At 36.4% G+C, this 16,510-nt stretch overlaps 1 protein-coding gene across 2 annotated transcripts in view; it reads right to left on the reverse strand.

The window, feature by feature from the left end:
* Nucleotides 1-16,510, reverse strand: part of LOC123672955 (Krueppel-like factor 6) — a 522,109-nt gene that overhangs the window by 144,834 nt on the left and 360,765 nt on the right. Inside the window, exon 1 of one of the 2 annotated variants that reach the window (XM_045607325.1) lies at nt 2,022-2,146. The exons of the other annotated variant lie outside the window; for it this stretch is intronic. The gene's annotated coding sequence lies outside the window, so the exon portion shown is untranslated. Of the gene's footprint in view, nt 1-2,021; nt 2,147-16,510 lie in introns of those variants that run through there. 2 annotated transcript variants of the gene reach the window in all.

A 16,510-nucleotide genomic window follows, 5' to 3' on the forward strand; every position in this document is an offset into this window, starting at 1 on the left:
CATGGTGTATGTTACGGGGAAAAACACGATGTGAATTTCAAGTAGAATATGGCACTTCGGAATGAGTTTTTGAATTGTGAGTCAGTATCACATTGAAACATCTCATTTCAAGAAGATAAGTCCAGAAAAGAATTTATTGGTATGAAAATTATTTCCAAAAGTGGAAGAAAATAAAAATAGCTGAATTCATATTTTCTCTTTTTTTTTCGAACATAAACATAATATATGTTGTAGCAAAGATATTCCCTGAAATTTGGAACATTGGGCTCTGCTTCTGGAATAATTTTTAATTTTTTTCTAATATTCGAAGTTACAGTGTCTATGGAGATTACAAATATCAGAACGTTTTCAATAATCGGAATAATTCAATTTATTCATACTGCAAAAAACCATTGACGAGATTCTAAATGATTTTTGCGTCCAACATTTTTACAAATACTTGCTTTTCCTGCACTCTGACTGAAATATCAATCATTTTCGGGATTATTCGTCGATTATCTCATAAAATGTATTTTCGAATGAGAGGTTTCATTTTGATATAAAAAAACGACTATATTTCAAGGGAAAACATTGGATGTAGATTTCATCATTGAGAGGAAGATATGTCATCTATTGCGGCTGTTATGTCCTCGATAACTTCACGAATTCCTTATTTGAGGTATTGAATCGATTCCGAAGCATTGGCATAGACCTTTTTTCACGTGGCCCCTAACAACAAAATTTAAAAGTGCTAAGAAACAAATATCAATTATGATCACCTCTTCTAGAAATAACATGGCCGAGAAACTTTTCTTGCAAAATTCCAATTGTTTCGTTGCTAATGTTACACGTAGCGACGTCTTGTTGAAAAAATATATGTGGTCCATATCCATATATTCCAATTCCAGATATGAAAAAATCATTATTCATAACTCGGTAGCAAAATCCATTAACTGTAGCGTCATTTTTGCATTGGTAAGTAAGGTCCAACCATACTACCAGCCCAAAACCCACCCCAAACTCTAATACATTGAGTATGGAGAGGGTTTTCAACAGTCATTCTCGGACAATTTTGTTATTAATGTAGCCTTCGAGGTGAAAATGGGCCTTATCTCCGAAGATAATTTACCGATGGTAATCCAGATCATTTTGATGCATTTCAATGACCTAATCAGCCTATATTTAGGACACTCAATAAGAATCGGCAAAGAAAATCAAACAGCAGAGATAAAAAGAAGAATCAGGCTTACTTGGATGGCTATTGGAAAGATGAAATATATATTCAGGAATAACGACATCCCAATAAACCTTAAAAAGGAAGTTTTCGATGCCTGCATATTACCGGTAGCGACATATGGCCTGAAACTATGGCAATAACTAAGAAGACCGCAAACAAGCTGAGGGTGATGCTGAGAGCGATGGAAAGAACTATGCTCAATGTCAGTCTTAGAGACAGAAAAAGGAATGGAGAAATCCGACAAAAAAACTAGAGTCGTAAATATTATAGCGCGTGTTGCAGTGGACAAATCGAGATGGACATATAAAGTAACACACTGGCGACCAAGAACGACGAAACGCAGTGTTGGTAGACCACAGAGAAGATGGCTTGATGATATAAAGCAGTATGCGGGAAATAGATGGTTTCAGATAGCTCAGGACAGGACAGCATGGAGGAACATGAAAGAGGCCTACATCCAGGAGTGGATAAGGGAAGGCTGACGAAGAAGAAAAATCAGCGAAGATACGACGAACCCATTATTCCTCAATTAAGAGGTTTCAGCTTGAAGCTATCACTTTTTATTTCGAATTTGTAGTCATTGTTTATATTTCCAAATAGAACATAAATTCAGCTTCAATATGCGGTATTACTCAAAGTTGTCATATTTGACATTCTTTTCTTATGAATTCTCGAATAAGAGTTCGAAGAATTTGATATCTATTCTATACATGGAATGAAGTAGAAAAAGAACCAAAGAACATCAAAAACTGTGTGTGTGTGTGTCTGTATAATTCACAGAAACCTTTTCGCAGAATCAAATTACCTGTTCTAATATTCTTCCTCGAACACAATAAAAATGAAAAAATTGCTCCGATCCAACTCTTTTGATCTTATTTCTCAATTTATTTACCTACACTCGTCTGGATTGGATTTCCAAGGATACCATACCTGAAACAAAATAGATCCATCAGAAATTGTCTCGTAAAACTTCCCTTAATTATATCAGTCTCCAGAAAGACTTCCAGTCTGACAGACAGTCATAAATCGGCGACTTATCTCTTCGAAAAATACATCAGCGCAGTTCGGAGGCTGCCTCTCCCAGCCGCAAACTGCAGTTAGTTCGTTAAATGGGGCGAGAGCACGATGATATTTCTGTTTTTACCCCGGTTCCGTAACTATAACGACATCCTCGACCGCCATTTCCAGCCACCAGAGTGCGCCTTGTGCTCTTGAGGTGGTTGATTTATCGTTTATGACGTTCTTGACTTATTAAACACGACTGTACAAGAGGTCCCATCGGAATTTATAATTAGATTCTGCGATGCAGTTCGCGCACCACTCGGCGATGACTGTAACGGCCGATTAACGCTGTCTTATAACTTTTCCTAACTACTTCGATACCGAGTTCGTACTGTTTTTCTTACCCCTTCTTCACGTTGAGAAAAAAATGGAATAATTACTCCACCCGGAAGTTTTCGAGGTGCCGTTCAATCAAGCGAGATTTAATTGCGAACAGACCGGGGCCAAGTACCTAGTCGACAATTCCAGAAGCATTAAATTGCAGGAGATCATTTAAAACAAACTGAGATATACAGGGCGAGTCTTTGACTTGTACATATATTTTAACCCAAGATTCCTGAGGTCAAAAGGAATACTTTTTTCCTTTACCATTTTTTCCGATTCGGCCCGGTTAAAAAGATACAGGCTGTTGAAAATCGTTGAAAAAATTTGATTTTCGGCTATATCTCGTAAATGGTTGTATCGAAGGAAATGATTTTTGAGATATAGCTTTTTTTTGATGTGATACATCTTCTCCGAACACAAGATTCCATACGCATTCTTCTGTTTCTTTATTATGAACATTACATCCCATAAAAATACCAGAAATTCGAAGAAACCAGCTCTTAAGAGTAATTTGAACGTTCATTGAAGAATATTTGGCTAATTTGAGAAATAAAAGTATTCTTCATATTTTCTCGTACAAAGCGCCGTTTTCGAATAACTTGATCTTAAAAAAAAATTATCTGTGAAATTCAAAAAAATATTTCACATATTTCCATACTGATGGCTTCAAAAATATTGATGCATTTCAATGTTTTTATGAGATAGTTGGAACAAATCAAATGCTTCATTTCATAACAAATATCTCATAACAATAACAGTGTAAACTGTAAATGAAAATTTTAGGTTAGAACATAGATTTATCGAACCGAACTGCTGTGTTTATATTTGGCATCACTCGAAATTTGAAATTCAAAATTTAAAACCACAAATTACTATAGTCTGTGTTAGAACTTTCACAGATGAATATTATTTATTTGAGATTTTGAGGTTAAATGGCAATTCTTGTACGAAATGAAATAAACAACGATATCATATAAATGAAATATAATGAATGAGTGGATATGGATATCAGAGCTAATATGGGTGGTAGCGAGCTCAATTCGTTATAATTATCGAAAATGAAATAGAAAATCAAGAGAAGAATATTTAATCTTTAGCGTCAACAAAATTGGAATAACTCATTTATTATATTATAAACACTACTTTGTTCAACAAATGGAATGTTAAACGTGAGTTTATGATGGTTTTTCTAATTTAGTAGCTTATTTCCAAGGTTCAAAAGGTATATCTTATGCTTGAGAAAACTTCAGTCTTAAGGTTTTCAGGGGTGAATTAGCTCATCTTGAGAATTTAAAATGGCTATATCTTTTTAACAGGGCCGAATCGGAAGAAATGGAAAATGAAAAAAGTGTTTCTTTTGACCTCAAGAACCTTCGGTTAAAATAAATGTACAAGTCAAAGACTCACCCTGTATAAATTATAACACAGCAGCATGACATAGTAAAATTAATGATGTGACAACAAAAGCTATACGTACTGGTCGCCAAGTATCTCAAAGAAGAATTCAATACAATCGCATAATAGTAAATAGACGTACAACCTTGTTGCCGCCGTTTTTCTTCAGAAATTCGAGTCTTTATTGTAAAAAACTGGTTATACATTTATGATTCAAATTATGGTCCATCATTGGCCACTACTTTTTTCCATCTTTCAAACATCGTACGAATCCAGCGTTGAAAAAACTGGTCATCTTTTGAAGCGATTTGCGAATCGATCCAATTTTTTTATATCTTCATAAGAAGTGCTGGTCAGCCAAACCGAGCGCCATTGATCGAAACAAGTGATAGTCCGATGAAGCAACGTCTGGAGAATATGGCGGGTTGAGTAGGAAATCCCATTTCAACATTTTCAAGTATGTCTTGACCACTTTCGCAATTTGTCATGCTGTAAAATCACTTTATCATGTCTTTCGTTGTATTGCGGCAGTTGGTCTTTTAATGCTCGGCTCAAACGCATTAATTGCGTTCGATACCTATCGCCTGTGATTGTTTGAACAACTCATAATACACTACGTCGAGCTGATCCCGCCAAATACTGAGCATGACCTTGGAACCGGAATATTCGGTTTGGCCATCGACGTGGAAGCATGGCCGGGATATCCCGTTTGGGATTATCGTTATGAATCCATTTTTCGTCTTCAGCCACAATGCGATGCAGAAACCCCTTCCGTCTTTGCCGTTCAACATATCTCGGCTTCAACTCGTACGGCACCCAATTTCCTCGTTTCTGAATCATTTCCATGACTTTCAGGTGTTATGGCTTGTTGCGTCACTCCCAATGATCCTGCCAATTCTTGTTGCGTTTAACACGAGTCTTGATCAAGTATTGCTTTTAATTCTGCATCTTTGAAAACCTCTCCTCAGCCACCGTCAAGCTGTCTTCGACGTCAAAATCACCGTATTTGAAGCGTTGAAACCACTCTCGGCACGTTCTTTCGCTAATAGCGGCCTCACTATAGGAATTTGAGAGCATTCGATGAGCCTCATCCGAGAAAATCCTCACGATGCAGACACAAATCAACTAATATTTCGATGGCGTTATATTTACAAATACCTAAGCTTATTTTATGACATCTACGATCATTTCATTTCGACTACCACTTACCACTACAGCTATCTATTGCAAAACGGTGGAAACAAAGTTGTAAACCTAATATTTTCTCAAACAAGTTGCAAAATGGGTTCATATTCCAACACATATTTTCACTAGAAAATGCAGTGTAGCATTCAGCGACCATGTTTTTTCATGTCTAAGAGATCATTCAAGAGATGGAGGGAGACCGCAATAAACAGTTCCCAGTATCTATATTTCTTTGGATGAGACGAATTGAGAAACTACGCAATAAGTCTTGGAACACACTAGATTTCACTTTATTAAATTTTTCGATCATTTCTACAAGATTCAAACACTCCTGATGTTACAAAAAATCTCTACACGACTTTGTCTTCCTATTTGGGATTATGACTTCAAAGCATGCTACTACGTCCCTCACATTTTCTACTAGAGTAGATTTGTGATTTCTTTCAGTTATCACGCTCCCACTAGGTCAATAATCGAAAAATCCTAAAATAATCATTTCATCCAATATCTCCCTAAGAGAAATCTTTGCTTCTGCTGAGATTAAAAGCATACCATTTTTGAAAGTATGAACATCTAGTCTTATGTATTTTCATATGCTTATATTACGTCGAAATGAACACAGATTCGAGTCCTAAATAAAAAATATACATTCAATCTTTTTCCATCCATAATTCTCCATAATTGAGAAGCACATGAACAATATTATTATAAATACTCGTTATAACGTCATAGAACTCCTAATTAATTGTAGTTTTACCTTCTCCGTTTGTAGTTAATTTTTTATATTGATTCATCAAACCTCGCCAGCAGTATAAAATAATGTACTGCAGGCAGCTTTAACAGTAGGTATACATCCCCCAGGTTATTTACTGTTGGTTAATTTAAAATAATCGTAAATTCCATAAAACCGATTATTCAGAATTTACAGCGCCTATTATTCCGATGGAATTAATAACGGTTATGATGAAATAATGCTGGAGGTCGAAAAGAAGTAAATGTAATATGCACTATGAAAATCTTTCCACCTGATATACCATATGCAACTAGAAGGACCAATTTTGTTTCAACAAATTTTATATCGGTGCATGTACAGGGTGAGCCTTGAAGTTGTACATCAAAGAAAACTATGGATTTCTTTCATCGAAAGAATAGCTTTTTTATTTTTCAAGATTCGGCAGGTTGAAAGTTGTAAGAATTTTTTGGTTTTACAATGGGATAATGGACATATAACTCGATCTCTTCGATCAATGAAGTTCTATGAATTCTATTATTTATTTGGATGAAATCAAATCCAGGAATAATGAAGCTGAATTTGCAGTATGTCACATTTTGCATATTATTACAACATCCACTGGCTCATGTGTGGGATCACGTTATAATCTATGGTATCTATTAATTTATGTAAAGTTATGTATGTTGCTGTTAGTACAATTATCAAACATAGGTTAAACTCTACCTGACACATAATCCTCTTTCTCGCTGGCCTCTCTGAATTCATTAATTATATCACCTGAATAGTAAACGATGTTTTTCTTAGGTAATAATATTTATATTTCTCTTCGACACTTCGCTTGCCGAATATTTTATATCCTATGTTCAGTTTATTCTAGAAAAATTCCTCAATATATCCTTCGGCAACATTTGATTATTTCCATCTCCCATGCCTATTTGAAGCAATTATTTCTGCTTCTGATATCCTGTGTATTCATGTGTAAGGCAAATTTGAAATGGTGTGCAACATATTTCAATAATAATAATAATAATATTTCTTTATTTAGTAAAAATTACTAGTTATAACTTCATAATAAAATTAACATAAGATATCAACAATTTCCTGGAGGTTACATATTTGTTGCAGTTCCTTAACATATTAGGCAATTTATTATAACATATCAAACCTCTAATCAGAGTGGAACTCATTGTCATTTCAGTGCTGAATGTATCAACAAAAAAACTATTTTGATTTCTGGTATCATACTGATGAACCTCAGAAACATATCTAATTTTCTTAGATAAATAATCTGGTAACATTTTATGTTCAATTTTGTATATGAAATCTAACGTTTTGAAATAGATTCTTTGTCTGACGGTCATCAAATTCAGTGCCTCTAACATTGACCTGATTGGTGTGCTTCTACCACATCTGAGAACCATTCTCATGTCTCTATTCAGGACTATTTGTAGTCTAGTGATGATATTCGATTTCAAATTAAATAATAGAGACGTACAAAAATCTAAATGTGGCAGTACGATTGACCTGAACAAAAGATATCTTGTTTTTTCTGTAAAGTGGCTTATAATGTTCGTAGACTGATGGGAGAAGTGATGATTATCTGACTCTTGTCACAACGATTCGATTGCCAAGGAAACAATTTCATTGACAACCAATCTTCACTCAATGTCGAATTATGTATTTATTTATAATTCACGGACGAGCCATTTTACATTGAAAGTGAGAGAAAAACAAACGAAAGAATAAGTTCATAAAAAAGGTTAATCTAAACGCTGTTCAAAATATTTTTTAAGCTGTAAGATTGATATGTGGAAATAATCGACTTTCCTATTTGCTGATCAAGAATCGTAGTGTTTAGTTTCAGTAATAACTAGTGTTGTATCATCGTCCGTAACTTATGAGTGGTTTATTGCTTTCTGGGACGTTTCAATAGACGTTTGCGCTTTTATTGTCTAATATGCAATTTTAATATTGCATCCTGCAGATCCCGCATGGAAAATCCCGCAATTTTGATTCCGCAGAATTTCTGAGGGATCCCGCATTTGCGGGATCCAGCATTTGCTGGATTGGATTCTGTTTTTGGTTGAATCGATCAACTTTAATTCTATTGAATTGGGATAATGAAACACCGGATTTCTAAACTAATATATTGAATTTGGCTGTACAAGTTATGTGTTTACAAGGTAACACCTACGAGCGTACTGGTCTATGGTACCCCAATTTCCTGGGGATGTTAATCGTCGCTTTGGATTCTGCATACCAAAGCGCAATCCATGTCCCTGATTGGTCCACGTCTTCGTTCCTTGCCCTTCGATGTGACTTCAGGATGACCATATGTAGCGACAATGTGGCACCAAGGATGTTCCTGTTCTATTTTGAGCCCTCGCTGTACCTGCAGGGGTTGGTTTTCCGACCTAAATGCGTCTCTCAGAATATTCAACTGCCCGTTAAGTTTGCGTGAAATTCACTCGACACAACAGATTCCCTAGATGCAACATCAGTGCGTATCATTTTTTTGATTTTCTGTTAAAAAACCCAATGAGACACCCCGATGTTACGCTGTTACGTAGTGCCGTCCAGATTTGTTACGCGTCGGTGTTACGATACGATGATTTGTTCTATGTCTGTACGCGCCTTTAGACCACTGATGAATTAATTGAAACTGACTAATTATTGTTCAAAAAAAAAAAAGAATGATGTGTTGAAAGCTGCATCCCCGAACAAAGCAACATAAATTTTCCCTTCCAGTGAGCAGTGATGACTCTACTTCGCCACATCCGTATCACTCCCATGTACGGCTGTATACCAATCAATAATGCAATTATACGAATCAATCACTCTGACATATTCCGCAACATGTTTACATAGCGAAATTGCGGAACGTACCATTCGGAAAAACAAATCGAGTTTCGACGAGTTACATCGTCACCGTAAACATTTGGATGTGGACCTGGCCGATTTCGGTACCCGAAATTTCCGCTGAGGTGGGGGGGCGAACGCTTTAATTGGTTACCGCCGATCGGGCCTATACCGCCGGCCGTTCGGAGAAGAAAGTAAACAATGTCCAAAATGAGAGTTTTCGCGTAATAATTGGCCTCATCGTTCCGGCGACCGGAATCAATTTCAAGTGGATGGTCATTGCTTATGAGCAGGACTATAATGGCAAATGTGGGGCGCCGGAGGGGAGCCTTCGTAATGCGTTTATTTTTGTATCAAGGTCGCGGAAAGACGGATGCCTGAATAATATCGAGATTTTTCGGTCACTACTTATTTTTTCAAAGGGTGACAAGACCTCGATTATTTGGCACTACAACTGCGGAATTATTACCCACACTGTATAGAATATTGCAGGGGAAAATTTCAGAATATTTCCTGAAAGATTTCATGGAATACTTACCAGAGGTTCACTTAATATTCACGATAAGTTAAATTTTTGATCGATATATGATTATATATTCTTCGAATATAACATAAATGATTCATTAAAAAAGTATATAATTATGTCATAAATATTTCATTTGTAATTGATGAAAAGCTTGCCTGCAATTATTTCATGAATATTTCAAAAAAGTTTCTTGCTATGTGGGTAGATATGAAGAAAAAGTAATATTACCGTCATGAAACCTTTTATCGAAAAAAAAACAAAGTTCAATACAATATCTATATTCTGACCTAGGGGTGATTATTGAAACCGGTAAATTTTTACAGACCTAATGAAAAACTATCATTCATTCATTTTCATTTTATTTTATTGGTATAAACCGAATTAGAAAATTGTAGTACTAGTAGTATTGTGAACTGCATTAAAAAAGGCTTCCATTTGGGAAGTCAGGATCGTTCTTGTTTTACGCCATATAAATTAATTCGATTTACTAGCTGTTTGCTGAACCTGAAGAAGCATATTTCATCAAATTCAATATATTATAATATTTAACGTAATCGAACGCTTCAAAAGATCTGTTTGTATTTATCGATGGATCAGTACAAAATAAGTCAATTCAATAAATTGTATTAACAACACCTAAATCCTCAGGATCTATATGATTGTTTAACGAATCGTTGTTACATCGACATTTCCATCTACGGAAACTAGGACCAAACATCCCGAAATATTTACCACAGGGTATCGAACTACCTCACTACTAAAGTCATTATGAAAATACCACCAATCATATTATTCGATACGTCCCTACTTAGACTAGCGTTTTTTTTTACAATAAAGAGAATAAACAGTGGATTCTTGATTGGTTTTGAGTAAGAAGTGAGCTGATTATATGATTTTTCAATATGACCCATTGTGCTTAAACAAACAGACAAAAAGATTTTGGGTGCAATGGAATTTACTCAAATGTTCAAAAGAATAACTTAATTTCGAGTAGAAACCAATTTGCAATCCCCTGTTTACTCTCCTTGATATAAATGAGAAAAAGCCACTCTAATAGAGAAGTGCCGAAAAATGTGCCTGTTGGTCGTGTAGTAATGGCTTGAGTAGTTTGAGACTTTAAATATAAAATCCAAACCGGAAAAATATAGACTTCTCTCTTACAGCAAAGGAGATTTAAGATCATCAATTTGAGAAAAGATGGAGAAGACATACACTAGATAATAGACTCACATGGAAAAACCATATAAAATATACAATAGATAAAACAAACTCAACAATGAGCAGAATTCATTCAGATGGGGCCAAATACGGCAAAATTCGAAACTGTGAATGGTTTGCGAGACCTCAACTAACATATGGATAGACAGCATGGAGCTACGAAGACAAAAGCCATAACGAGAAGATATAAGTGACAGAAAATCAATGTTCAAGAGCTGCAATAGATATGCCGTGGTTGTTAAAATCACCGTTTTTGAAGCGTTGAAATCACTCTCAGTTCGTTCTTTCACTAATAGTGGCCTTACCATAGGTATTTGAGGGCATTCAATGAGCCTCAGCCGCAAATTTCTTCATATTAAAGCCGAAAACCTCCCGCGAAGATGACATTTAATCGAAAATATCTTCAAGATGCAGACACAAATCGACTACTATTTCGATGGCGTATGTTCACAAATACCTAAGCTTATTGTATGACATCTACGATCTATTTATTTCGACTAACACTTACCGCTACAGCCATCTATTCCAAAACGGCGGAAGCAAAGTTCTACACCTAATAAAATGGGAAACTATCACAGATTGCCCGGAAAGAAGGGCCGAAAATATTTATGGGAATGCAAGTCAACATCCAAATAAGAGCCTAAAGACTAGTTGAATACAACACAGTCGAAGATGTTATTGGGAACCAATCTATCATGAAAGAACCGAAGATCAACTAGAAAGGAACATAAATTGAGTAAAACTCAATTTGAAAGACCGGAAAGAAGAGACTCTCATATGAAAGACATAGGTCTACACAAGAACCCCACGACAAAAATCGTGAAAGAGTTAAAAAAAAAGAATCAGAATGCTAATAGGTCAATAGATGCCCGAAAACTTAAAAACTGCAGGTTTAGTGATGTTAGGTCGTACCCTTCAAGTCCCAAATTGTTCGATCGAAAAAGTATGAGAACCCTCGGTAGATAAGACATTTTTGTACATAGTATCTACATCGTTGTCAAACAAAAATTAGAGTGTGGTTTCTACAACTTACTTCAATGCGAATATATTTGGGTGACGAAATGGCGAATGCGCTAGTATAAAAAAATCATCTGAGATGAAATCGTGTCAACTGTAAGCCTTCAAGTGTACAGAAACGTAAACTTTCAGTGGCACCTTTACCCAACGAACCTCGAGAGAGATTCATCACGAGGATTTTCACGAATCGGAGTGGACTGAAAAAACAACCGTCAGGCAAAAAGGAAGTCCTCCTCCCTGCAGCAGAAAATCCCCGTTAGTCTCAACGTATCTGACGCCATAAATTCATTCAATAAGTCATGCTTTTCACATTGAAAAGAAGGAAAGTATAACGAATATCCCTTTCGGGAACCTACACCGATCCTCCGGTTCTCCTTGTGAGAGAGGGAGGTTTGATGACCTCGGCTCGTTTGGCCTGGTGCCATACGAGGGGCGGAAAACGGCATCGGGATATGTGTACGATACTCGCGAACTTCATTTCATGTCAAGAATATACGATAGCATATGATGTTGAGATGGCGAGTTTAGAATTCGAGACGAGTTATGTATGCACTTATGGAATTGCAATTATGGCGTATGAACGAGTAGTATACATTATTTTCTCTATTTCTGTATCGTAATGAGTTCATTACAGTTCTAAAAAACAGTGCTGTAATGAACTCATTACAGCATCGTTTTCAGATATATTTTTCGTTTTGTGGTTGTCTATGCTGATTTCCAATCCTATCAAATTTCAACAAACGTCAATAATTCCAATATTATATAATTTGGGGATATAGAGAAATGATTTGCTACATATTCGCAAATTCTCATATTTCTGGTAGTGTTCAATCGATTTCGTCAGACATAATTCACGAATTTAATGTGTAATTGTAAATTATTTCTAAATTCGAAACATACGATTCATATTCAAATTCCATAATCTGTCAATTTTCGTAACAGTCACACCAACTGCCAAGATACAATACAAAAGTCACTAGGATATATAATCTGAATTTTTCATTGAATTTCGACAATATTTCGCAAAACTTGACTGAAATAGAGAAAATATCGTCTAATACTCGTTGCAGAAGGCAATTCCAACACTCATGCGTTCCAAAACTCGCTCCTTCGTCGCTCGTTTTCGAATTTCGCATTCGTGTTGGAATAGGAGCCCATTCTGCAACTTGTTTTAGAATATACTATTCTCTAATTCATTGCATTTTCATGGAAATTAATGAAATATTTCCATAAATATATTTTAGTGATTTTTGCATTGAAAAATGTTGGTTGGCAGAACTGATTTCTTTAAGGCAAATTGATGAATTGACAGATAAAGCCGTGGCGGAAAGTTCGGAGTGCCAACATCGAATAATGAAATATAACCATGAAAACTGTGCGTTTCTGATATATTCTCGCACGATTTTGTTCTACAAGATGTGGAAGAATGAATGGAATAACCACAGAATTAGAGAAAAAAGTTTCTATGAACATATGACCGGAGTTGCTTTGTTTCTGAGATACATGACGTTGAAATTAAAAAGAAATCGGTGTTTATTGAATATCATAATTATTATTAGTATTATTTGAAATATTAATATCAAAGTCCTTCATGTTTACTTTCCGTTTTTATTTCATGTTATCCATAGATAGTTATCAGAATGAGTTGAAGTGAATTAATTTTTTTGCTCGATAACTGAGCTTCAGACAAAGAAAACGCAAGAAAGCTAAAACTTGCATTTTTAGTTATTAAAGTCTCATTTTTACGATAATACAACTCATGTTTTGATGAACCAATAGAATCTGTAAATTTACCATAGTTACGGCGTATTGATAAGTGGATATACCTTTGACGACGTGGTATAATCGTTTCGGTGTTTCGCCTCCTGCCATATTGGGACCATTTCCATATCAACATTCTTGGATGTTGGCCAAAAAAATAAAAGTCAAGCTCTCAGTAAAATGTCATTGAATTATCAGAATTTGGTTATAGTTATTAAAATTATTCGTTATACATAAAATCCTAACGAGTACCAACTCGAGCATAGACAATATATTTCGATTATACGAACCTCTTCACTCGACGTAGTTCACCAAACACACCTCGAGCTGCGCTCTCGTGATGATTCGCGAACTATGTCTCGTGAATCGGTGTATAATCGAATATTGTCTATGCTCTTGTGATGTTATAACTGATAATAGTACTCTCATGATAGTATCATACTATCGCAGGAGTTATCACCATATAAACTGACTAATTGACTAATTTCACACTGTCGCGACAGCACTTTTGCACTATGAATTGTACTATCGTGAGAGTTACTGTCATCGTAAAAATGAGCCTTTGATCTTAAATAATTAAAATATCCCAAAAAGCTAATGGCGTACTATTATACTCGAAATTGTTGGCTGTGGCTCCATCAGACGCCAAAGAACCTGAATATTCCAATTTAATAAGGCAGATATAGCTAGTGAACAATTTGGTTTCAGGAGAAGCTTGGTAACAAGTGTTGTTGTGTTGTGATGTTGTCTTGTTTTGCTGCAAAACATATCAGAGGAAGTATACATGCTTCATTGACTACAAAAAGGCTATGGATAAAGTTCAATACTCAAAACTCTAACGAAATCAACATCAGAAATCTCTTTTGGATCAGAAAGCAAATATCAAATTTTTCCAAGTTAGACGTGAACCTTGGAGGACTTGTTGGTATGACTCTTTATTTGTCGTTTGAACTGTTTTTTAAAAACACAGGAACTCAAATATCTTGAAAACTATTGATTTTCGGTTATCAATAAATATAGCAATCGATAGCAAATGAGTGATACTAAAACCTTCTTCAAGGTTCACTTCTGAATCGAAACACCCTGTATAATATGAAGAAAAATGCACTATTATTCTATTAAAAGCTGCAAAACGGGTTACTTCAGACACATGATGAGAGATGATCAGTATCAATTGCTCCAGTTGATCATAAGCAAAGGGAAAACAAGAATCAGAAAAGAAACAACACTTCTGGATAAAGAATATAAAAGAGTAGAAAGGGAAGAATTTCCAATTTCCGTTGGTTCACACCTGCCAAAATGGCGACGAATTTGCTGTGGCTGTCGCCAATCTTCTCTAGAAAAGACACTAAAAGAAGAGATTTGAGTCTTGAAAAATAACACGAATGAGGATTCGAACAAGTTTCTGACGTCAGTGCTTTTCCCAAATTCTCCCATCTACAAACTACGTCTCCCTCGGCACCCGCTCCTAGCGCATTCCAAAGGACCACCTACGGTTCTTCCTGGTCTTTCCCGTTGTCGGCTCGTTTCCATCAACTCGCCATAATGAGGGACCCTAACGGATCCAATTTCCACGCCATATTTCATTAAATTCTCCTTCTGAGCACAGATACCAAAGGAGAGCGCACCGCGCACACACACACACGCGCGCCCGGCTCCTGTTGTGGAAAATTCAATTTTGACGAACAAATAACAAACACGACGGGTGATCCGCTCCGGGACGGCGGCTTTCCCGCAGGTGTTTTCCATATTTTCCGCGTGGCGGAAGATTCCGATTCTGGTGGCGCAAAAGGAGGAAACCGTGGAATAATTTACGTCTGGCGTGGCGGATTCGCGGCATGTTTACCCGTTTCGAAGGGTTCAATTATGCCCGGAAAATGCATCGCGTAATTCCTTTAATCTCCCTACCTGCCCCCGCTGGAAAACTCGGGTCTCCAGCTGCTCGGTGGAAATTCATCAGAATTTTCCAATGCGGAAAATAAGCGTTCGCTGTTGGATGGGTAATTGTTGTTGTCACGTTTTGAAGACATAAACGTAGATCATTTCGAACTTGGTAGACCTATCAGAAACTCCTGAAGATCTAGAACTTTGTCTTCGTCTTTCCATCACATGATGGCGTCGTTAAAGACGAGATCCTTAATTTAGGAAAGGACTTTGGACCATACGAGGGTGGGACTGTTGTTTATTGAAATATGTCGCTTTTGTGTTCATCAGCAGCAAAATAATAGCCTTGCGTTACATACAGGAGGTCGTGACACCACATGTTCTATCATACACGGCGGTTGGTGACCGTATTTATACATATAGGAATGCACCATTAATTACATTACTTTCTAGCTGCTCGGTGGAAATTCATCAGAATTTTCCAATGCGGAAAATAAGCGTTCGCTGTTGGATGGTTAATTGTTGTTGTCACATTTTGAAGACATAAACGTAGATCATTTCAAACTTGGTAGACCTATCAGAAACTCCAGAAGAACTGAAACTTTGTCTTCGTCTTTCCATCACATGCGTGATGGCGTCGTTAAAGACGACATCCTTAATTTAGGAAAGGACTTTGGACCATACGAGGGTGGGACTGTTGTTTATTGAAATATGTCGCTTTTGTGTTCATCAGCAGCAAAATAATAGCCTTGCGTTACATACAGGAGGTCGTGACACCACATGTTCTATCATACACGGCGGTTGGTGACCGTATTTATACATATAGGAATGCACCATTAATTACATTACTTTCTAGCTGCTCGGTGGAAATTCATCAGAATTTTCCAATGCGGAAAATAAGCGTTCGCTGTTGGATGGTTAATTGTTGTTGTCACATTTTGAAGACATAAACGTAGATCATTTAAAACTTGGTACACCTATCAGAAACTCCAGAAGAACTGAAACTTTGTCTTCGTCTTTCCATCACATGCATGATGGCGTCGTCAAAGACGAGATTCTCAATTTTGGAAAAGAGTGTGGACCATACAGTTGAAAATTTGAAACCAGGGGGGCTGCTGTTTTGTTGATTAATCGAACATGTCAGCTTTATATTCATCAGAAGCAGAATAACTATCTTGCGTTGCATACAGGAGGTTGTAGAACGACATATTCTGCCATAAAACGGCGGTTGGCATCCGTATTTATACACGCATTGGCATTCCAATGCGTGGTGCATCTTTGATATCGAAATTACCGGAACGGAATTGACAAAACCAAAATTGCGCGTGAT

This window comes from Harmonia axyridis, chromosome 2, assembly GCF_914767665.1.
Source record: "Harmonia axyridis chromosome 2, icHarAxyr1.1, whole genome shotgun sequence".
Taxonomy (NCBI): Eukaryota; Metazoa; Arthropoda; class Insecta; order Coleoptera; family Coccinellidae; genus Harmonia; species Harmonia axyridis.